Genomic DNA, 24657 nt, shown 5'->3' with positions numbered 1-24657 from the left:
GGTAGGAGGCTCCGGAAATTTTGTCAGATTCATTTCTCACTCTCTGGCACACAAATATGTGAATGACGAGTCTAAGGTAGAACTACTTCTTGCTCACTCGGTCCAATGATCATAATGTCATCAATGTAAAGTATCAGTGTGATATTTTACCCCCAGGAGAGCCCATGGTATAGTTTCAGTCCAAGTTACAAAGCCTGAGAAACAGAAAAATCAATGTTCCAATCTGAGTCCACGTCCAAGAGCATGAGAGACCTACACCCCTGTTCTATGACAGTCATGCAGAGAGAGAGAAAGAATTCTCCCTCACTCCACTTTTTCTTCTGTTCAGGCCTCCAATGGATTGCATGAGGGCCACACAAGGTGGGAAAGGCAATCTGCTTTACTGTCTACCGATTCACATGCTAATGTCAATCCAAAACACCCTCAGAGACACATCCAGAATAATGTTTAACCAAATAAATGGGCACTCTGTGACCTAGTCAAGTTGACACATGAAATTAACCATCACAGAAGGTGTGTTCTTATTTCTGCTAAAATTTCTATCACTCAAATTTCTTGTTTGTATACATAATATGCAACGTAAATTATATGTGGCACATTGTAGCAAGCAGTTTAAGCTAAACAAAGGCCAGCAAGCACCCTTTCTGAAAAAGTCATAATACTCTTGGGTTTTTTTAGACCTAGGAGATTAAGTAGGTTTAAATTTAACATAAAAATAATGCTATTATAACACTATCTGGCTTAGCTGCAAAAACATAGTGCTTCCTGCAAGGATGAAAAACTTCTCTCTCAAGGCTAGTGCGGATTTTGTATTATAATTCTATCTCCATCCTAATTGATTAGTATTGTAATAGATCAAAAGAAATCTTTCTGTATTTATTTTTCATTTCCAAATTTTAGCAACTGATGATGTGTACTCAGTACAATAAAGCTTGATGCTGCTAATCCTAATTTCTCAGGGAATTTAAGATGTAATAGATACATTTCAGTAACAAATATTAGTTATCTTTATAAGGATATATAATAATAAATCCTTCCTTAAATACCTATAGATTATCTCCTTATAAACAAATGTAGGTGTTTTATTTTAGAAATAAATTCTTTATTTATGTTGCTGATTAAATAATCAAAATTTATTGAAAATGCTTTACTTTGGTGTCTTTGGATTATTACCTAAGCCTTTGTTTCTGTTATGCTCTAAAATAAGAGACTTTTATGCAGTATGATAAAGATTTACACCAAAGTGAAATGAACATGACGGTGAATTTGAATTTAAAGAAGAAAACATGTACTATATCATAAAGAATTATTGTCCACTAAATAATATCTTTAAAATATCTTTTGGAATTTTGGGAATTTTATTTTCTCCAAGTAGTGTCAGTCTATCTGTCTGTCCATCTCTCTCTCTGCCTGTTTATTTGTGTTTTCTTTGACAAGTGAAGTGAGAACCTCTTTCTAATTAGGTGTAAATCAGACTCCATTGGCTCAAGTCCACAGATCGCATACCAAGTCATGATTCTCAACCAAAGGTGCTGGTGTCAGTTGAGGTCTCAAGAGAACTACTAAATATTCCAGAACATATAATGTCTCAATAGTGTGAGAGTCAGGTAAGATTAGAAATACAGCATCAGGGTTATTATAGATGGTGTGCCCTTTACAGGAAGGTGTATCCATGATAGGCTCAAAGCTTCTTAAGCTTCAGGTCACACCCATAGCTTCAGTTGTCATGATGACTACAGAATCTATTATATTAAATTTAAATTAAGTAAAAGGTAGAATTTTAAAATTTGGTGTCTCTGACTTTTTAAATGCGTGGGTTCTTTCCTATTTATTATTGTCTGTCTGTCTAAAGAGTAGCTTAAAGTTACTAATGAGTTCTACAAAAGTGTTTTGGGGTTTAATTTTTTACATTGTTTTACTCAGATTTCTATTATACTTCCCTCTCCGTTCATTCTTTCCTCCATTTCCCAAAAGCATGTCAGATGAAGCAACTGCAGTTAGAAATGATGGGGTTAGAATAGAATATTTTGCTTTTACCTTCTGACACTGGTAACACGCAGCCAAGAAAAGATTGGTAGAAAGTAAAGCCTTTATATCACTTTGTTTCTGGGCCGTCAGTTAAACTCAAGGTGACAGAAGCTACTGATGATTCAAAGGGTCCAGTGTGCTTAATATCTAACAAAAACTACATTCTTTGCCTGTGTCTGATGGTCACTGATGAATAGAGTTTACACACTTGTAAACAATTTGTATATGGGAAAAGAGGGAGGAAGACGTGTCTAAGATGGTTACAAACATGCATAAACGTCAGCAGAAGATACTATTACTCTGAGGGAAAATTGAGTATAAATATTGTATGGTGATGAAGAACATGATTAAGTTTGTTTTAATAAGCTAAGGAATCATTAAAAATCATCCACGAATCTATGATGAAATAATAAGAAAGATTAGAATATAAATTTTACTCTCAAAGTCATAATAAAAAGTTAATTGATTCTTTTTCAAGAATATTTTATGATAAGCTAGATTTTCTCAATTTTATTCTAAGGTCTGAAATATAGATCAGAGTGTTGAGCAGCCCATGGTGATGCTGTTTTCTCCTTGCTTTTGATGTCCTGATGTCTGTTTATGTGGTGCTATGAGAAGGTGTAGGCAAAAGATAATATGAATTCAAATTGTTTTAAACTTTATTGATCTCTGAGTGAATTGCTTTATATCAAATTATATGTCTTATTTTCAAAAATCTTTTTTTCTTCCCTGTAAAATATTAGTCTGATTTTCCCTTTCCTGGAATCTATTTTGAATTTTATTTGAATGCAAATCAGTTGGCCTTCTAAGTTTTAATGCAAATTTAAGTCCTGGGTCTCAACCGCCCTCCTTCTCAGTCTTCCGTTATCTCTCTTCCTTGGTCTGAATCCTCCTGTGTTGGATTCCTAACTATTCATGTTGACACCTGACCCTGCTCCTTCCACCTTCTACTTTTCCAAATATTTTCTAAATATCTGCACAAGGGCGCCCCACAGCATCCAAACTCATCATAAACTAAATCAGACTTCTTGTGTGGAATGTAAAACAAGGGGTGCCTGCCAAATCCATTTCACTGCCTATTTTTGCATGAGCTAAACCTGTTTTTTTCATTTTCACATGGTTGAGAAAAGGATTAAAAGAAAAAAATAGTATTTCATGGTGCTTTCGAGAAAATTATATGCAATTCATATGTTAGTGTCCATACATAAAAGGCTTATTGGAAAATATATAGGCTGATGTGTTTAATTATTGCCTTTGGCTGATCTAGTGCTACTAAGATAAAGACTTTCTATCCAGCAAAGCCTAAATATGTGCTATCTGGTCTTTTACAGAAGATATTTGGTCACCCCTGATGTAGAATATAAGGTACATAAGGGCAAGGATTTCTCTGCCTTATTCATCACTGTATTCCCCATACAGTAGACAGAGGACAACAGAGTACAATCGACAGAGGACATTGTACTTGTGTGCTCTCAAGAATACTGATTCAAAGAAAAAAACAGGGACAAAGAATATTATATTCTGTCTAATTTCTCTACATTATTAATTTAACAATCTAATCTACTATTCTCCTACCTATTATTAAATCTATTTTTTAAACTTCAATTCTTACACAGGTATTGTTAGTTTTATTTCTACATTCTGTGTCACAGTTTTCCCTTCAACTGTCCATTTCCACTGCCCTTGCTTTAGCCAGGCTGGCATTGCAACACATCTGTAATGGCATCACCAAATACCACTGCATTCATTTTCTACCACCGTCAAGCCACCCTTCACACTGCTGTTCTCTAATATTCTGTTGCTAACTACTACACAATTTACTGCACTCAAAAAGCATAAGATGGAAGAGAAAAGGAATAAGTAGCAATTGCGGGAAGGAAGGAGGTGGAGATAGAGATCTGCTATTCCTGTATCCCTTACTGAGTACACCATGAACAAGTGGGATTTATCCCAGGGATGCAAAGGTTTTTCAAAATCTGTAAATCAATCAGTGTGATACACCACATTAACAAATTAAAGAATAAAAACGAAATGATCATCTTTATGTATGCAGAAAAAAGATTTTGATAACATTCAACATCCATTTATGATAAAAACTCTCCAGAAAGTGAGATAGAGGGAACTTACCTCAACATAATAGATGTCATATATGACAAACTCATAGCTAACTTCATACTTAATGGTGAAAAACTGAAAGCATTTCCTCCGAGATCAGGAACAAGACGAGGATTCCCGCTCTTGCCACTTTTCTTCAACATAGTTTTGGAAGTCCTAGCCATGGCTATCAGAGAAGAAAAAGAAATAAAAGGAATCAAAATTGGAAAAGAAGTAGTAAAACTGTCACTGTTCATCATCATTCCTTTTAATTTAAAGAACATGCAGTCATTCCTATTAAATGTTAGAGTATAAAGATAACTTCCTCTACAAAGAGCTTACAAATCGTTATTTAATACATTCAGTACAAATCAGTTTCACAATATAATTTATTAAATAAAAAAATGAATATTTAGGGGATAAATTTTAATGAGTGAAAGAGACACATTTGATACTGAAAGAATAAAACATATAAAGATTAATTAATAAAAACATATCCAACAGGATTTGAACAAAGCTAAGTAGATTGTTAAGTGTTTAACAAAAAATGAAAATTAAATTATTTTATTCTTGTGAGAGAATCCTTGTGAATAAAGGGGAAGACTTTGCATATTAGGCTAAACAATGATACATACAAATGCTATTGAACTCAAGCTATTTCCCATTTGGCCCTTTGATCTACTTGAAGGAAAATATAGCCATCACCTTTGCCACATGTTCTTAAATACCAGGGCATAGCAAAAGGAAACACTCCAAGAGCCCTCCAACTACCCATGGCTACTGTCATCAGTCACTGACTTGGCCTGCAGCTACTAACCATGCCTATGAAGTAGAATGAATTACATAATGAAATATTGTTTACTTACAGTATGAATCAAGTACATATAAATTTGTGATGGACTGAGAATAAGATAACTTTGGTTTTAGTATACTGCATGGTAGGTAATAGGACACGTTTAAAATTCAAAAGACCTGGCTTTGAATCTAGATTCTACCCCTTAGTAGTTTTGTGGGCTTATACCATGTTCCTTAAGAAGCTTTCAAAAACTTGTGTTTCTTTAACTATAAATTGGGGATAAAAATACCTTACAGTGTGGTGGCAAAAACTAAATATGATGAAGTGATGGTTTAAGCACAGGTCTGACATACATTAAATGATGGCTAAATGCTAGCCATGTGATAGATGGGGCTCATCTTCCTGTGAGCTGTAACTCTGAGTACTTAACAATACATCCATTATTACCCTCTACACGTGGTAGAAAACCTGGAACACAGGTTTTAAGTTTTGTTCCAACTCTACAAGGACATGGTCCTACTAATGTTAACAAATACTAGATAAGTAAGCATATCTGCTAAATTTTCCAATGGCTGTCATCTTCGCACTAGTCATGAAATCCTACACCACCTTCCTTCTTCTCAACAACGCTGTGTGGAAGGAGCATGGTATTGTACCCATTTACCAATGAGGAAATGGAAGCAGGATGTTAAGTGGTTTGCTGAATCTCACACATTGAAAAATGCTGGAGTTAAGACATGAAATCAATTCCTGTGATGATACAGCGTTTGCTCTTTCATGAATATCAGGTTATCTTCCATGCATGAAAATACTGTTTTAGTTACTATCTTTTACTGTAAGAAAATTATCTGAATCTTATTTTACAAGATTTCCTAGAAATGTCTCAGGAGTTAAAAAATATATCTCCAAAGGCCTTTTAGTTTCCTTGTTCCCCATTTCTGCCTGGGTGGCAAAATGTTTTCTAAATGAGCCAATTGTCTGCAGTAGCTAAATAGAGCAGCAGCCATTCTGATATAGACAGAGTAATGCACACTTTGTCTCCATCCTACAAGAGCAAAATTGCATGGGCTATGAAGTGGTAAATGTTGCAGTAAAATGAAAAAGAAAGTGATGACAAAAAAAAAAAGTGTCAAAATTTCTCAGCAAAACATTATTTTCAGAAGAACAGTTTCAGGGGTATAGGAATATTTTATCAACTAAGTTGAATATGTTTCATCTAAATGAAATATTTAGTGTCTAATATTAAGAGGCTATTATGTCAATCATATCCCAAAGGGTACCATATGAATGAATAGTGGGAAAAGTTGTAAGTGTAAAAAGAAAGGACAAGAGAAGTATATAATCAAGAAACATTTGTGAAACAAATGTAATTGAAATTATCATAAGTAAAATAATACAGTTTTAATTTGATTCAATGAAAAGACAACTACAATTAAACCTTAGTATTGTGTTTGGTAGAGATATTATCTAAACAAGAGAGAAAAAATATACTTATATAAAAGTTCAAATCATTAATATTTTAAAATACCAGTGTGCTATTGAAACTATTTGGAAGAGTTTTAATGGAATTCAGAATAACAGTTCTTATTGATATAACTCAAATTGTCCAACTACCTCCATCACTTTTGCCAACTCAAGGGTCCAAGTTACTATCGCCTTTGGCAGGGGATAACATAACAGCCTTCTAATTGGTCTCCAATCATCCAGCTTTCTCCTCCTGCAATCTATACTGCAGTCATCTTTTCAAAATGCAAATACAATCACATCAATTCTTTCTAAAACCTTGCATTTGTTTCCAATTTCTTTTTGGGAAAGAGACAAAAATAAATCCTCAATGTGGTCTATCAGGCTCTGCCGCCTACCTGTTTCTATCTCCCTATTCTCATCCCAAACACACCCTATCCATGCCCCAGCTAGACACGACGTCTTCAGATATGTAAAATCTCATGTTCCCTCCCATCCCAGGCTCTTTGTGTAATTGTTGCCCTTTGTTTGGTATACTGTTACTGTTATACTTGGTCATGTAACAATATATACTTATACGTACTTAAAAATTCTCCATTTTCAGATCTCACTAGAAACATAATCTCAGGGATGCTTTTGTTATTCCTCCAGGTTAATCCTTTTCTCCTTGTTGTTGCTGTTGTCACATGCTCTTATTGATTTATGTCCCTCTGTTGAGTATGTATGTATCTCAGTTTCTAACTATACATTCATTTGTATTCATTTGATTAATGTCTGTCTCCTGTCCCCATATTAAATTTAAATCTTCCTAAAATCTTAAAATCTATGACTGTTTATTTTTTGTTCACCATTATACCTTCATCCCTAGTCATAGCTCTGAACACATCATAGGCACTGAGTAGATATTTATATAACAACTGACAGAAAGGTTTAACAAAAAAATGATATAAAATATATAATAACATAAATTGGATTTTAGGATTTTTAAGTTGGGTTTATACTCAGGTGAAATGTTCTCATATTCAGGCAACATGGTTTGTAATCAGGTGAAGTGGCCTTTATATTCACTATTTATAGTCTAAGAACTGTAGGAAATTATTTTCAGTACCCCTCAGAAACAGATGCCACTACCAGCCTGGGCTATCTGGATGCAGAGATTAGAGCAATGGAAGTTGCCCCCATTGTAGGCAAAGTGAATGAAAGATTCAGTCTTGGGTTTCTTCCTTATCAGGAATCAACCTGAATGAGGAACTTCCTCTGGCCATTAAATCCAATGTCCACTCTCATTGAAGAAATTGATGATACTAAAACCAATGTACCACTTACCTCCTTTTCAATAGTCAACATTCAAAATTTAGTATCCCATTCTTTTTTATTTTTTTAATTTTTTAACATCTTTATTGGAGTATAATTGCTTTACAATGGTGTGTTAGTTTCTGCTTTATAACAAAGTGAATCAGTTATACATATACATATGTCCCCATATCTCTTCCCTCTTGTGTCTCCCTCCCTCCCACCCTCCCTATCCCAACCCTCTAGGTGGTCACAAAGCTCCGAGCTGATCTCCCTGTGCTATGCAGCTGCTTCCCACTAGCTAGCTATTTTACGTTTGGTAGTGTATATATGTCCATGCCACTCTCTCACTTTGTCCCAGCTTACCCTTCCCCCTCCCCTATCCTCAAGTCCATTCTCTAGTAGGTCTGTGTCTTTATTCCCGTCTTACCCCTAGGTTCTTCATGACCATTTTTTTTTTTAGATTCCATATATATGTGTTAGCATACGGTATTTGTTTTTCTCTTTCTGACTTACTTCACTCTGTATGACAGACTGTAGGTTCATCCACCTCACTACAAATAACTCAATTTCATTTCCTTTTATGGCTGAGTAATATTCCATTGTATATATGTGCCACATCTTCTTTATCCACACTTACGTTGCTTCCATGTCCTGGTTATTGTAAAAAGAGTTGCAATGAACATTGTGGTACATGACCCTTTTTGAATTATGGTTTTCTCAGGGTATATGCCCAGTAGTGGGATTGCTTGGGTTGTATGGTAGTTCTATTTTTAGTTTTCTAAGGAACCTCCATAGTGTTCTCCATAGTGGCTGTATCAATTTACATTCCCACCAACAGTGCAAGAGGGTTCCCTTTTCTCCACACCCTCTCCAGCATTTATTGTTTGTAGATTTTTTGATGTTGGCCATTCTGACTGATGTGAGATGATATCTCATTGTAGTTTTGATTTGCATTTCTCTAATGATTAGTGATGTTGAGCATTCTTTCATGTGTTTGTTGGCAATCTGTGTATCTCATTCTTTAGATTTCTATTATTCCCAAGTGGCTTTTCATGTTTTTGAGCCCAGTCTATCACCCCTTCTATTCTCCCAAATCTGCCCTCCACAACTATTTTTCCCCATCATCTGCCAGGTCCCTGATGTCAGGGAATTTTCCCTCTATTTCCATTCATTGACTGAAGACTGGCTTTATTCTCAAAATAATGGGTTTTTTTCCAGGCCTCTCAAACACATGTCAGGCTTTCCCACTGATGCAATTCAAGCAATATCTGTAGTGACTATGCACATAGGTTCTCCTTCAGTCTACTGGGATTTAAATCCAATATTCTTATTTAATCATTGGTTCATGATCATCTGTGATCATCCAACTGAAATGATCTACAACCAGTTTTTAGCACAGTTCTGAAAACATAATACTAGCAACCAAACAATGTAGAATAATACTATCATTCCAGACCATTATTACCTCACCCTTGTTATTATTAATAAAAATAATAAAATAAAAATAAAACATGATCCATTGCAGCTAATATAATTAGGGTATATTTTACTCTGTCTTTGTTCTTTGCTTTTAGCTACCGATGTTACAGTCATGATCCCATTCACTGAAATATTGATCTCTGCCTCAGTCTACCTTCTATCCTGCTATCTTGCATTGGTTGGTGCATCCAGTGATTTAGCTTGTCAAGGGGCATACTCTGACTGTCCTCTTACTGGTGTCTGTCTGGTGACAACTCCTGGAAGTTTGACCTGGTGACACTCAAGCCCAGAGGTGGGCAGCAAAGCTGATTGCCCCCAGAGCCTTTGCTCCCATACTGGATATGGAGCATTTTCTTACTAAGCACAGGTGGGGAGATTAAGTCACAGCCAGGACTGCAGGCAGCTTGCAGCCCCTCCCAACTGGAGAGCCTGTTTGGAAATTGAGAGTAGCCTGGAGTGATCCCTTCCCTTCCTGTCCCCATAGGGGAACTGAGTCATAGCTTTACCTACTGTGGAGAGTATCTTTTGGCTTCATCTGCACTCTTGGAAGCTATGCAGCTCAGTGGCACTTAGCTGAAGCGTGGGCAGTTAGAGTAATAATGATAGTTTGCAGAGCAAAAGTTAGTGGTCCTGTTCAATCAAGGAACTTGGGAAGCAAGTTGGCTTGAGTTTACACAATAAGCAAAGAGCTTTACCAGCTTTAGAGTTGCCTATCCTACTGAGCCTGGGCAAGAAATCTAATTTGTAACCCCACTCATCCTCATCGCTGAATATAGACTTCAGACTGCCCAATCAGGGAACCTGACCAGAGCACACAGGAAGCTGTGTAGCCCATTTAGCGACCCTACATAGAATGGCACCTGAGCAGAGAGCACAGCCCATGGCTTCCTCTGGCTTCCTCTATCTGTAGAGCAAAACCAATGGCCTCACCTAACAAGGTAATTCAGTGGATATTCTGGCCAGATTCAGGTCTCCAAAAAATAAGCTGTGTAGGCTCTGCGTCCCATCCTGCCCTACTACCAGGACAGAGAAGCTAATTTATAGCCCCATCTGTTACTGAATATAGCAATAAGTCCTAACCGTCTAGTGAGCCTGACCAGAGAATCCAGGCAAGGTAGAACCTATCCTAGACTCTTGCTTGGGTAAGGAACCAAGCCAGCAGTCCTGTTTAACTATTCCCAGCCTGTGGCACTATTCTCCATCCCTGTCCTCAGAGCTTGAACAATTGCTTCACCCCATAACAGATCATAAAAGCAGGTCCCACTTGCCCAAGGACATTATCAGCAGACACACCGAGACACCCAAACTGAGCTGACTGGTGAAGAACTGTCTCTGACAATGCAAACCTGCAAAGTCTGGAAGAGGAACTTGATTACTCAAATTGGCAGATACCAAGGTAAGAGATCAAGGCAAATGAAAAAAATCAGGTAAAAATTACACCATCAAAAGAAACTAATAAAGCCCCAATAATTAACTGTAAAGAAAAGGAGATATATGAACTGTCAAAGAACTCAGAATAATTCTCTTAAGGAAGTTAATTGAACCACAAGAAAACACAGACAACTAAAGAAAATTAGGAAAACCATACATGAATAAAATGAGAAGTTCAACAAGGAAATAGCAACATCAAAGATAAATAAATAAACAAAAATCCTAGAGCTGAAAAATACAATAACTGCACTGAAGAATTAAATAGAGAGTTTCAGAAGTAAACTCAACATGCAGAAGAAAGAAGTAGAAACATTCACCTTACAGGAATTCCAGAAGGAGAAGAAAAAGAGAAAGTGACAGAAAGTATATTTGAAGAAATAATTGCTGAAAACTTCCTGAACCTGGGGAGAGAAATGGATGTCCAGATTCATGAAGCCCAAAGGATCCCAAATAGATTGAACCTAAATAGAGTTACACTGATACACATTATAATTAAATTGTCAGGAGTCAAAGACAAAGGAAGAATTTTAAAAGGAGCAAGAAGAAATAGAGAAGCAATATACAAGGGAACCCACATAACACTACGGGCAATTGTGAACTATATATCATATATTAGCATCCTGCAGTAGATTAGCAAACATAAACACATTTCAAATTTTTAGAAGTATATTCTTCTTCATACTATTTTCCATTGTGCCTTAAAACATGTTTATTAATAGACCAAAATATCCTTATCTCTGAAAAAATTAAAAAGCCAAAACTAAACAAACTATGTTTAGCAATAAATGTATCAGTTTACCATTGTATCTGGAAATGATTTAGATATTCAATGAATAGCCATTATTTAAATTAACTTATGAACTTTTATTTATATTTATTTAAAACGCTTGTTTTTAACAATTGCGTTTGGATTATACAGTAAATAACCATCATCTTTATTTTTCTTTTTGAAAAATTTTGAAGACGTGCCAACTTTTATTAAACCAACTTAAACTATGTTTCTTTTATCAAAGATTATCACAGATAATGTGAACTTGAAACGCATTTGGGTTACTTTCTGTATTTCTGACAGTATACTTGATTTACATAATCTTTAAGCCAATTACATAGAGCTCTTTACAAATTAATTTTGGAAATACCATCCAGAGGTAGAAAAATATTATATAATTATAACATATACTTATAGACATACATAATATACAGGCAGACACAGAGATGTTTATAGGTTTTGTTTTTAAAATTTTAGCCATGTCTCATGTAGAAAACTCAAAATAGTTGGATCCAACTTGTGTTTTTGGCAGATGGAGTAAGTTAACGTTGCTTGCTCGGATGGCAAAAGCTTTTTTACTAAAGATGTTTTATTTGCATGCTGAAAATCATTTCAACTTTTAGAAGCTTATGCATATCAATCAAAGAACACATTCCATTCTCTCTGAGAATTTTGAGATCCTCTTTTTAAGGGCACCCCTTAATGTGGACTTATCTAAACAAAGTTCCTCCAGACTGGCCATTATAATTTTAAATTATCTAAAAGTTCACTCATTTTGCCAGAAAGGCACAACCTCACTTTCCAAGAACTAGGTGGAATCTATCTTGTCTATGAATTCCTTAAAACATCTTAATTATGAGGGGCTCTGTTTTCTAAAACACTAGGAATCATGTTATTCCCTCTTTTGAACAGAATGGATGCAGGAAGCTTCATAAAAGCAGATTGAAACACAAAGACAGCAGAGCTTGGATGCACAAAGAGAGCAGTAAGTCAACCTCAAAAATAAAATAGCCAGTTATTTTACCAGCAAAATGGGTTTATTCAGGAATAGCAGAGAATTGCAATTCAGGACAGGCAAACTATAGTGAATCATAGGCAAGTTCAAAGAGACGAAAGAAAGGTCAGCTTTTATTAGATTTTAGGAGGAAACTGGAGAGGGTTGTTTGGAATAAATTTTTATTGGAGAAAAACTCTTATTGGCTGCAAGCAGTGCTTAGTTCTTAGTACTTAGTGCTTTGCTAGGGCAGGGAGAAATCTTCCTTCTTTTTCTTAAAATCAGGAGATGAAATCGCCTTGTGAAAAATGTCTTCCCTTTACCAGAAGAAAAGTAACATTCTTATCATCGGGGATAAGAAGTTGAAACCGAGAGAACTTTATACAAAGAAATCTACACAAAGATACTATCTTAAAATAATTCTTATCTTAAGTCTTCTTGCCGGCTATGCAGGTGCCTGAGAGCTCTCCGTTCAGGGCTTCCTGACTCCATTTTACATGAGGTTTTCATTTCTTTATTTTCACAGTGTATATGTGTGAGTCTATTTCTGGATACTCTCTTTTGTCCTGTTGAAATATTTTTTAACCGTGGGCCAATGCAACTCTATCTTGATTACTGTAACTTTATAATAATTCTTGAAATATAGTAATGAATATCCTAACATTATTTTACTATTTCAAGGTTATTTTCTTAAAGTATTTTCATACCCCTAGACATTTTAGATTCAGCATGTTAGAAATTTTAATTAGGATTGCATCAAATCTGTAAATCAGTTTAAGGAAGACTGGAATCTTAGCAATACTGAGTTTTCCACTATGTGAGTGAACAAGCTTTATATCTTTCTGTCCTCTCTTACACAGTTGGTGGGTCAGGAAATTGTTAACGTCACCGCAGGGAAAAAACAATTGATGGCATCTAATGAGTTAAAAATATCCATACCCTGTAAGCTAGTAGATAGCTTCCTGAGGATATACCTAAATCAAACATGTAATATTTTCCCCCAAAGTTATATCTTAGAAATTTTTGTCATATTAGCCTAAATACTTACAAAGGTGAACAGCTTAATTTATATCAACGATAAAATGTATATTTAACTTGTGATATATTCTCAAAATAGAGTATTATACAACAATAAAAACAAAGTATTGTTCCATCTAAGAGAATAGTTGAATCTCTCAAATACACTATTGAGTGAAAGATTAATTATAAAAGATACATATTTACACAGTTATATAGTGTTAAGTTAAAATAAGCAAAAAAAAAAGTGATCTTTGGTTTTCAAAGTCAAAATAACGTTACCTGTTGGGAGGATCAAAGGTATAGTAATCTTGAGGAGACATGGATGTTTCTGCTATGAATGATATTTTATTATGGTGGTTTGGTAGTTGTTAAAAAATGGGTTAATTCTGTCATAATCCATTGTTACCCCCACTTAGAATGTGTAAACCTTTATTTTTGGCCTACACTAATATAAATATTTGTTTTAAGAAAAAAAATATGTATTTAAAAATCTGTCCGTTATGGACACCTGTGCAGTTCTCCTGGAGAAGAGTGTTTCGGGCTCCAGTCACACCTGGCTCTGCTCACCACTCTCCCTGACCCCATGTCTGCACCTCGTACACCCTTGTTTTCCTCAATACATAAAGGATTTGAAACTTGGAAAAATACACAGGCTTTTGATAGTTGGCTTTTTTTTTTTTCCTTTGTGGAAATGGGACTGGATATCATCTAAATGCAGAGTTCTTAGAAGATGATATAGTCTGATAGATTATTCACAAGAAAGGGGTCATTTAAATTTTTAGATCTTTGCTGTTTTCCATCTCCTCTTTATGCTTCTTTTTAAAAATTCATGTGTATTTCATACATTTGTTTTTTTCATTTCCCTATGCATATCATTTTCTCAGTCTCAAACATATTTCTCTCTCTGCTTTCGACTTTCCCCTCTTTACTGATTATCTTTTTTTGTAGTTACTGTACTATTCTTTTTCTCTTTCATATACTGTACAAAGATTCTATATCTTCCTAAATCATCATTCTTATTTTAATACTGGCATTAACACATCTAATTTAGTTCCTCTACTTCTCTTATCCTCCTTTGTCATTCTCAAAATTCATTTTCCCTTTATTAGGTTTTAGTTTATCTGGTAATTAATCTTCCATTATGCATAATTTACTTTTAACAATTCTAATTTCCTTATGCTTGGTAAGGTCTGCTACACAGAAAGGAAGTTCTTTTCTTAAAACTCCAATTGCTTATGAAATTCTCTTGTCACACACACAAACACACACACAAGCAGCAAGCCATGCTGGTAATATGGTCATTTTCACATCACTTGAAGAAAATACCCAATATTCCATCCTGAGTTATTAGAACTTATGAACCTACTGGTTATCACTTTCTTTCTCCTGAACTTCAAAGTATTAAATTTTCATACCCTGAAATATATCATCCTAACAATCTTAGGTTATTTTTATAGGTTTAATAATATGTATACTTGCTTTTTGTTTTACTTGTCACTGACTGTTGATTCTTGAAGTTTGCGGTGTTTATTTTCATGCCTTAATAGAAATTCTTCATTATGTACTAAATGTCAGTTGTTATACACACACACACACACACACACACACACACGTAATGTACAATAGGAATTGTTCTCTTTTTTAATTATTATTATTGTCTCTCATATTCAGATTGTTGTATTTTATACCCACAGCTTAATCATTATTTTTATATTGTTTATTAACTGTCACCTACCTTTTTGAATTTGTATGACATTCAGGCAATAATTCACTCTGATGTATTTGTTATATGTCAATTCTGATTTTTGCTTATGACTCTGATATTTTTATTGTTCTCTGCAAGTTTATGACTTCAGTAATGCATCTCTGGTTACTCTCTCTTTTATTCCTGCCTGATGTATTTTCAGCTCTCATTTCACACATTCCCCACCTTGAAGTCTCACTGTTGTTGTATTACTTCTCTTTACTGCCACTGGCTGCTTCTCCCGAATTTCAGAACAGAAATAAAACAGCTTCCAGATGATTTTCTGCTTGCTTCTTTGGCCTTTTTAAAACTCAGTATTTTTAGCAATGAACTTTTTTCTTGTTTCTTGTTATTTTTCTCCTCCCCCTGATTTCTCTCCTGCTGATTAGGCTTCTTTTATTGTTCATCTACAATTATTCTGAAATATATTCTTTTTTTTACACATCTATCTTCATATATTATTTCCATATTTTCAGTGTTATCTAAACATATTACCTGCATTATTATTTCATAGAAAGTGGCAGAAGGATTCTAATCTTTCCCCTATAAACTAAAACTGCTCAGCCTTTAATAAATTATTTGGCCTCTTAGTTGTGCCCTTTTAAAAAGTGTGATAATCACATCACTTGCATAAGTTGGTGACAGGATGTGAGGATTAAATATTTTAACATGTGTTAAGGGTTAAGGGCACTATCTAACATTGTTCAGAACTTTAAAAATACTAGTTCTGTTTATTGGTAATATTTTAACTCATTTTATTTTTAAATAAAGACTTAGACAAGAGATTAGAGAACAACATTCTTGAAAGGCAGAATGGGTATAAAATTATCCACATAATTTTACTTCTTTAATGCATTTTATAATAGTTTAGTTATTATTGAAATAACTCATACATGTGATACTTAAAAATGCAAATGTTCAAAAGAGTGGCTGATGATGGGCTTCCCTGGTGGCGCAGTGGCTGAGAATCTGCCTGCCGATGCAGGGGACACGGGTTTGAGCCTTGGTCTGGGAAGATCCCACATGCCGCGGAGCAACTAGGCCCGTGAGTCACGACTACTGAGCCTGCGCGTCTGGAGCCTGTGCTCCGCAACAAGAGAGCCCGCGATAGTGAGAGGCCCGTGCACCGCGATGAAGAGTGGCCCCCACTTGCCGCAACTGGAGAAAGCCCTCACACAGAAACGAAAACCCAACACAGCCAGAAATAAATAAATAAATAAATAAATAAATAAATAAATAAATAATTTTTTTAAAAAAAGAGTGGTTGATGAAAAGTAAAAATAAGCCTTTATTTCCATCCCGGTTCCCTTCATGAGAACAGTAACTCTTAGCAGTTTCTTTTGTATCGCATCATAGATATTCCATGTGTACACAAATATTTATATCCAATTCTCTGTAATGAATTATATAGGTAATAATACATATTATATCTTTTATGATACATGCACATATATATATATACATATTATATGTGTGTGTTATATATGTTAATATGTTTACCAACTCTTCTTCCGAATATAGGTGCAATATTTCCAAATAATCCTATAGATATTCCTTGCTAACCTACCATTAGAAAGTGGATCAGGGCTCAGAATATAGTCTTAGAGTCTATTAACACTTCCATATGCACATTTTTGAGAAGATTTTGAGAAGTAAGTTTAATTTTAACCAGAATTAGTAATCAGGAAATAATAAACATGCTAAGACAAGAAAATATGGTATCCTGCACCAATTAACACAGACAAAATATCTTCTATTTTCACAGGAAATACTATTGTATAAAAGTGTAATAAAAGAACACACAAAAGCACACACTGCTAAACACCACATAAAGTACTTAAAAGTAACAGATTTCAGAAAATGATATTAGTTCAATCCTACTTTCACCAGTGCTTATAAATATACATGAAAACTGCTCATAAAATCACTCTTTGTACTAGTAAATCTGGCAATAATTTGAATCTTTGGAAATAGAAAAGTACATAAAGCATAATATATTTGTATTATAGGGACAATAGAACCACTATAAGAAAGAAAGAGGTGTTACATACTGAAAAAGAAAGCGCTGTTTTGTAAAAGAAAGTAAATTAGAGAGATAGATGTAGGTATCTACGTAAGTAATGCACACATATATATATACATATATATCATTGCATGGATAGAAAATTTTTTCAAAGGTTGACACTATTAACATTTACCATCTAAATACAATGGACAGTCATCTGAATACATGGGATGTGGGCTTGGGAGTGTGGGATGTCATCAATTTTAATTTATGTACTACTTATGATTTTTACAAGTATTATAAAGTATTATATTATGAGTATTATAAAGGATTATCTCTATTATAAATTCTGTAAGAAACATGATATTTTGAGCTTTCTCTCATACCATGTAATATCCTCTTCTCCTGTTGTTATGCATAATTTTTTACAAATGATACCTCATTAGGCTTATACCTCTTCTGTACAATGACATTTTCACCTTCCTTCTCACTGTTGGAGCATACTTCATCCCTTATCGTGATCAAGCGCACAATTTGAGCTGATAATTATGTCATATTTCATCATGAAAATGGAAACTGTCAGAAGCATTTCAATCTTCTCAAGACTAAACCTATGAACTTACCAATGTCTGCTTCTGTTTTTATACTTTCTTCTTTACTAAGAAGTGCAAGAGGCATCCCTTATTTTTCAGTATCAGTCCCTTTATGTGTGAACTGAATTCTCTCAGTTTATCAAGAGCTCACACCTTCATTATCCTTTCTTGATCCTTGATCAAATATCTTACCTTCTTAAATACAACTTATTTTAGCATAAATTGTCTGAAAATTTTGTACTCCTTGAAAAATAAGAAAGGGAAGTACCCTCTGATGGCCAGTAATATTACTAGAAAGTGTCTTCTTTTTTACTCTTTAGAACCAACTTTCCCAGATAGATACTGTGCCTTTTCTATGTAAGATGAGTTTTCTTCATGGGAAAATTTTAGCTGTCTCTAAACAGTAGCCAGGAAGGAATGTAGCTGTCTTTCTAGCCTTCTCATTCTATCTTACACAAACTCTTTCTCTTCCCACTCTCCCAGTGTCTTTGTATGAATGTTGTGCCAATTCTTTTTCCTAGGCATGTTTGAAAGAATTCGATTTTTCTAGACCAGCTATTCACAAGAGTTTCCTGTTGAGGTGAGATTGGGCCCAATGAGCCTTCATGCGAAGCTTTTCATGACAAGGGTTGTCCCTCTGTTGTTACACTGACATATTTGAAAGGCTATACCTCTTATGCTTCCAAGAATTTACCAGGTTTAAGAAGTGTTCTTTTGCCAGCTCTGAGCTCCTTCAGTTCCTGAAAAAGGCAGTACCAAGAGGCTAAGCCCCTGCCTTCCAAAGTAATACATTTCCTTTTAGAAGGTATATTTATTTGATGGTATTTTTGTTGTTGTTGTTTTTTCTCTTCTCCTATGGGCTTCGCTAAGCACTTTTTACTTTGCTGCTCAGCTTCTACAGTTTTCATATACTGTTTGGTCTTAGCCTTAATCATAGCAATTTCCATTCAGATGGTTTCTTCTTTGAGAAAACAGATTCAAAATTTTGGCTTCGTTAGACCCCTCTGTACTGGCCATGCTTTTTTGCTATATTTTTGCAACTTGTTGTGGGTCCCGCTACATACTCTGATTATCTGAATTGCTTTGGGGAATACTTACATATAAATTACAATTTGAGATTTCCTCAGACTCCTAGTTTTCCTAAGAAATAATTAATGTTTTCTTCATTGTATTGCATCGTTTCCAGGAAAAGAAAGGTGATTCAGAACTAATTCCCCACTATGTTTCCAATGGTAATGCATTAGTATAAATTTGAACACAATCCTGCATGAGGACAGGCAAGTTCTTATAAATCTTTGAAGAAAAAAAAACAAACATCTTTTTTCCACCTGGAGAATTAGCCAAGGCTGACAAGTTTCTGAGTTTTTGCTTTTGTGTTTTAAATGATGGATTGTTTCTATACTTTTTTACACTCAGTGTCCTAGTATTTTCAGGGATTTTAGTTCTAACCTCTCTCTTTCAATAGATCAAGGTAATGAACCCTGTCTCTACTGTTCATTAAAATCAAAATTGCCTAGATATACAGGCTAGCCTCTAGGACAACTAAAATTTTCACAACAGCAAATCACTCTGCGTTTCAACGTTGCCTTTATTTTTGACCTCTAATGATGAATGATGTCTCTACTTTTCTGCAAAGTTGGATATTCCATTTTAAAATTATTTTTATTGAGGAATAATTGACATGTAACATTATATTAGTTTCAGGTATACAACATAATGATTCAGTGCATGTGTAAATTGTGAAATGATCACCATGGATGTTCATTTTTCAAACGTTAATTTTTTTTTTTTTTGGCTGTGCATGCCCGTGGCATGTGGGATCTTATTTCCTGGACCAGGAATCTAACCTGTACCCCCTGCAGTGGAAGTGTGGAGTCTTAACCAGTGGACCACCAGCGAATTCCTTTTAAATGTTATTTTTGAGGCTTTTCTAAGCATTTTGTAGCTATTAGTTTTTAATATTGGATCCTCCATATTATCAAAAAGAAAAACTTCTCCAAATCCTTTAAATCTGGATTCAGTCTCAGTCACTGGAAAAGTGACATTATACTTTTCACAATCATTTATGATCTTCATTTTATCACATCAAATACTTAAAATCCCTCCCATCTTCTTCACTGTAACTTTCCTTTATTGTGGCTTTTGTGGGAAAAACAAATAAGCACACTAAAGTCCTATGCTTTTCCTAATATACTTGATGGTCAATTCTCACTTTCATTTGGAAAAATCTTCTATCTAGAATTTTTAGGGCTAATAGGTAACCTCCGTACACTGACTCTGGAGGTAATCACTTCATTCTCTTAGATTTAAATAAACATAAACACTTATTTTAATGTGTTTGCTATATTTTCTAAACTGGGTAGAAATAATATATTTTTGTATAGTAAGGTAATGGCATTTTTATAGTAAATTTTTATATTTAATAAATATCTTTCTTATACTACATGTAACTTTGTGCCTTTAGTATGAGAATCTATAAAATATATTGTTTCTAACTTTAAGTGTTAATATTTTATTATGTGTTTCCTATTGTCTGAAAACAACAAATAAATAATCCAATACAGCAGTCTACTTACCTTAGGTAAGTAGACCTTAGGTCTCAGAAAATGAGTGAGCAATTCTACTGCCTCAGTGTTTTTCTCTATTCCACTTGGGTCTCTACTGCAAGTATGCATACTTCTCCCTTTAGTTATTCTGTGTTTCATTTATGCATAAGAGTATACTTATTCTTCATCTTTAACACAATCTTAGATACTTTCAAAAAAAGAAAGTATTTAACAGGGAAAACCAGTATTAGCTAACGACTTCCTATGCCCACGTTATACTGCTTATTAAATGTCAGAATATTTGAAATGTAAATATACCTGAGTATATAAAACTATAAATATATTTGAAATATGAATTAATTTTATAAAGGTAACACATTCTACAAGTTTTTTAAAGGTTATGAGTGGGTGCCATGAAATAAACCCCAGTAATTTACTGACATGTAAGTGAATCATGGTTAATATAATACGACATACTTAGCTTACTTAGCTTAGCTGATTGCTATAATATGTCTCTCTGACACTTCACAAAATTCAGCAGTAATGTAAATATTTAAATACAAGAAACTCAAAAGTGTCATGTTTTCAAGATCTAGAAATTACCCACACATGGCATCATTGCCAGGGCCCTTAAATCAGTTTCTCATATGAGAAAGAAGTCCATAAACATACTTGTAGGGGTTATCTAAGCTCCAAAACAGTCAAGTTTAAAAGGGAGTTGTTAAAGAACAATTTTATTATTATTTTTTAATTTTTTTAAAGGAATTTTGCCTTTTTTAAAAAAATTTTTATTTATTTATTTATTTATTTATGGTTGCGTATGGCTCTTCGTTTCTGTGCGAGGGCTTTCTCCAGTTGCAGCAAGTGGGGGCCACTCTTCATCGCGGTGCACGGGCCTCTCACCATTGCGGCCTCTCCTGTTGTGGAGCGCAGGCTCAGTAATTGTGGCTCACGGGGCTAGTTGCTCCGCGGCATGTGGGATCTTCCCAGACCAGGGCTCGAACCCGTGTCTCCTGCATTGGCAGGCAGACACTGCGCCACCAGGGAAGCCCCAGAACAATTTTATTTTAATAACAACAGCAAAAGCCCAGAAGTCAGGCAGAATCAGACTAATTCCTAGGATAACAAGCCGCTATGTCTCTCACCCTTTCTGCATCCACCATGCTTTACTTTCTATGTAGATTTAGGTAGGTGTGTGGAATGTGAATCACAGGAAACCCAGACAAAGATATACCACATTATTTTTTTATAACTCAACTTGATTTCTCATTATGAGTCTACGTTCTTCATGGCTGCAAGAAAAATGAAAAGTCAACTTAGCTGCTTCTGGGATTTTGCCACCAGTATGGTGTCTTTTCCAATTTCAGCTCTTAAGCAGTAGTGATGGGAGTAGGTTACTGACCTACATTTTAATTTTTATGGGTTTATCTTTCTGGTCCAATTGTTCTGTAGTGCTGCCAACCCATACTTCAGACACAGAATCTTCAACGCTGTAATTTTGCATATGGCCCTGTAGACCTGGGTACGACACTAGGGTCATGCTGCCTCTCAGGAGTGGTGTTGGCGTGTCTGTGACAAGTAGCCTATTTTTTTCTTTCCATCCACCCGTGCTTCTCTTTCTCTCAGCTTGAGGAAATCTATTACTCTTACGGGGAAAGTGCTTTTTCCAAAACCACAATTCTTATTCCTGGGGATGCCCAACCTCCTATGAGGTTGAACAGCAGAAAAGACATTTGTACCACTCCTGCTCCCTCTGTTCAATGCATCACAAACTTGCTAGAAGCTAATAACTAAGTACAGAGTCAGCATTGCTATTGGGTTGGCCAAAAGATTTCTTCTTTTCTTTTTTTTCCCAGAAGATGGTTCTAGTAGCACTTAGTTATCTTTACCTTCATTCAAAACAATTTTGTTAAACTGTATGTGACAGCTGTCATATCAAGAGTGCATTTAAAAAAAGACTTATCAAAATTGGTGAATTTTTGTGTAGCCATTTTAATATTGAAGGTCGAAGATAAAAAGCAATATTTTCAGCATATTATGCTTTATTATTTCAAGAAAGGTGAAGGTGCAACTGAAACACAAAAACAGATTTGTGAAGTGTATGGAGAAGGTGCTGTCACTGATCGAACGTGTCAAAAGTGGTTTGTGAAGTTTCGTGCTGGAAATTTCTTTCTGGACGATACTCCATGGTCGGATAGACAAGTTGAAGTTGATAGCGATCAAACTGAGGCATTAGTTGAGAACAATCAACATTATACCACATAGGAAAGAGCCGACATACTCAAAATATCCAAATCAAGCATTGAAAATCATTTGCACCAGCTTGGTTATGTTAATTGCTTTGATGTTCAGGTTCCACATGAGTTAAGCAAAAAAAAAAAAAAAACAATCTTCTTAACCGTAATTCCACATATGATTCTCTAATTAAACATAGTGAAGACGTTCTGTTTTTAAAACAATTTGTGATGGCAATGGAAAGTGGATACTGTACAATAATGTGGAACGGAAGAGATCATGGGGCAAGTGATGAACCACCACCAACCACACCAAAGGCTGGTCTTCATCCAAAGAAGGTGATGTTGTGTATATGGTGGGATTAGAAGGGAGGCCTCTATTATGAGTTCCTTCTGGAAAACCAAACGATTAATTCCAACAAGTACTGCTCCTAATTAGACCAACTGAAAGCAGCACGACACAAAAAGCATCTAGAATTAGTCAACAGAAAACGCATAATCTTCTAACAGGATAACACAAGACTGCATGTTTATTTGATGACCAGGCAAAAACGGTTACAGCTTGGCTGGGAAAGTCTGATTCATTCTCTGTATTCACTAGACATTGCACCTTTGGATTTTCATTTATTTAGGTCATTACAAAATTCTCTTAATGTAAAAAAGTTCAGTTCCCTGGTAGACTGAAAAGGGCACCTGGAACAGTTCTTTGCTCAAAAAGATAAAAAGTTTGGGGAAGATGGAATTATGAAGTTGCCTGGAAAATGGCAGAAGGTAGTGGAACAAAAGGGCGAATACATTGTTCAATTAAGTTCTTGATGAAAATGAAAAGTTTCTTTTATTTTTACTTGAAAACTGAAGGCAGTTTTTGGCCAACCCAATATGTTTTATCTTTTCTACAGTAGTGTGGGTTTGGACTGCACAGTTTTCTTTTTGTTTTCAAGAGGGAAGATTTCACATCCAGACTTGTAGATTCTCTTGGAAAATAAGAAGCTCTCAAAATTCTGGACCTCCTTTCCCCTTCAATATTATTCACAATAAATTGGAGTTAAATACAGATAGTATAGATCCGGTTGCCATAGTTCCCACATCTATTTTTCAACTCAACTTTCAAACGATTGCACTTAATTATATTTTATAGTTGGTTCCTATAGAGATTTTAATCATTACACTAGGAAAGATATACGTGTGTGTGCATGTATATTAGCCTCAAATATATTAAAATAAAAATAAACAATATTAATTTGGCAGTGCTGAATATATTCAAATGTGTTATTGGAAAAAATCTGGTACTTTTTTATCGTTTTGGATTAAGGATTAATGATGGAAGATGGTTATTTAGAGACATTGGTCTGCTATCTTCTCGGTGTGCTGGCTCTCTGAATAAAGTCATAGTCCTTGCCTCAACACCTCGCCTCTGATTTATTGGCCTGTCATGCAGTGAGCACAGTGAGCTTGGACTCAGAAACATATCTACTGAACTTAAGCTATATTGTTTGAACGTACCAGAACTTATTTCTCTAGTTTTCTATGGATGGACCTTTAAGGTGTTTACAGTGGTCTGCTATTACAAAAATTTTACAATGGATATCTTTGAATATACGCATGCATGTGGCTGACGGGGTCTTGGTTCTCTGGCCAGGTGTCAGGCCTGAGCATCTGGGCTGGGAGACACGAGTTCAGGACATTGGACCACCAGAGACCTCCTGGGCCCACATAATATCAATGGTGAGAGCTCTCTCAGAGATCTCCAAATCCACAGAATTAGAAATGAGAAAGAAGTAACAACTGACACTGCAGAAGTGCAAAGGGTCATGAGCGATAATGACAAGCAACTATATGCCAATAAAATGGACAACCTGGAAGAAATGGACACATTCTTAAAAAAGCACAACCTTCCAAGATGGAACCAGGAAGAAATAGAAAATATAAAAGGACCAGTCACAAGCACTGAAATTGAAATTGTGATTAAAAATCTTCCAACAACAAAAGCCCAGGACCATATGGCTTCACAGGCGAATTCTACCAAATATTTAGAGAAGAGCTAACACCTATCATTCTCAAACTCTTGCAAAATATAACAGAGGGAGGAACACTCCCAAACACATTCTATGAGTCCACCATCACCCTGATACCAAAAGCAGACAAAGATGTTACAAAAAAACAA

The 24657-nt window shown here is 35.1% G+C and overlaps 1 protein-coding gene across 3 annotated transcripts in view; it reads right to left on the bottom strand.

Annotated features, from left to right (window-relative positions):
* The window catches only part of FSTL5 (follistatin like 5), a 1111808-nt gene that overhangs the window by 755052 nt on the left and 332099 nt on the right, over positions 1-24657 (bottom strand). For all 3 annotated transcript variants that reach the window (XM_079921028.1, XM_079921031.1, XM_079921029.1), the window contains one exon: positions 4156-4309. The gene's annotated coding sequence lies outside the window, so the exon portion shown is untranslated. The remainder of the gene's footprint in view (positions 1-4155; positions 4310-24657) is intronic.

This window comes from Stenella coeruleoalba, assembly GCF_951394435.1.
Source record: "Stenella coeruleoalba genome assembly, chromosome: 4".
Lineage (NCBI taxonomy): Eukaryota > Metazoa > Chordata > Mammalia > Artiodactyla > Delphinidae > Stenella > Stenella coeruleoalba.
Note: the sequence above shows the minus strand (reverse complement) of the source record. Positions and strands in the feature narration are given on the sequence as shown.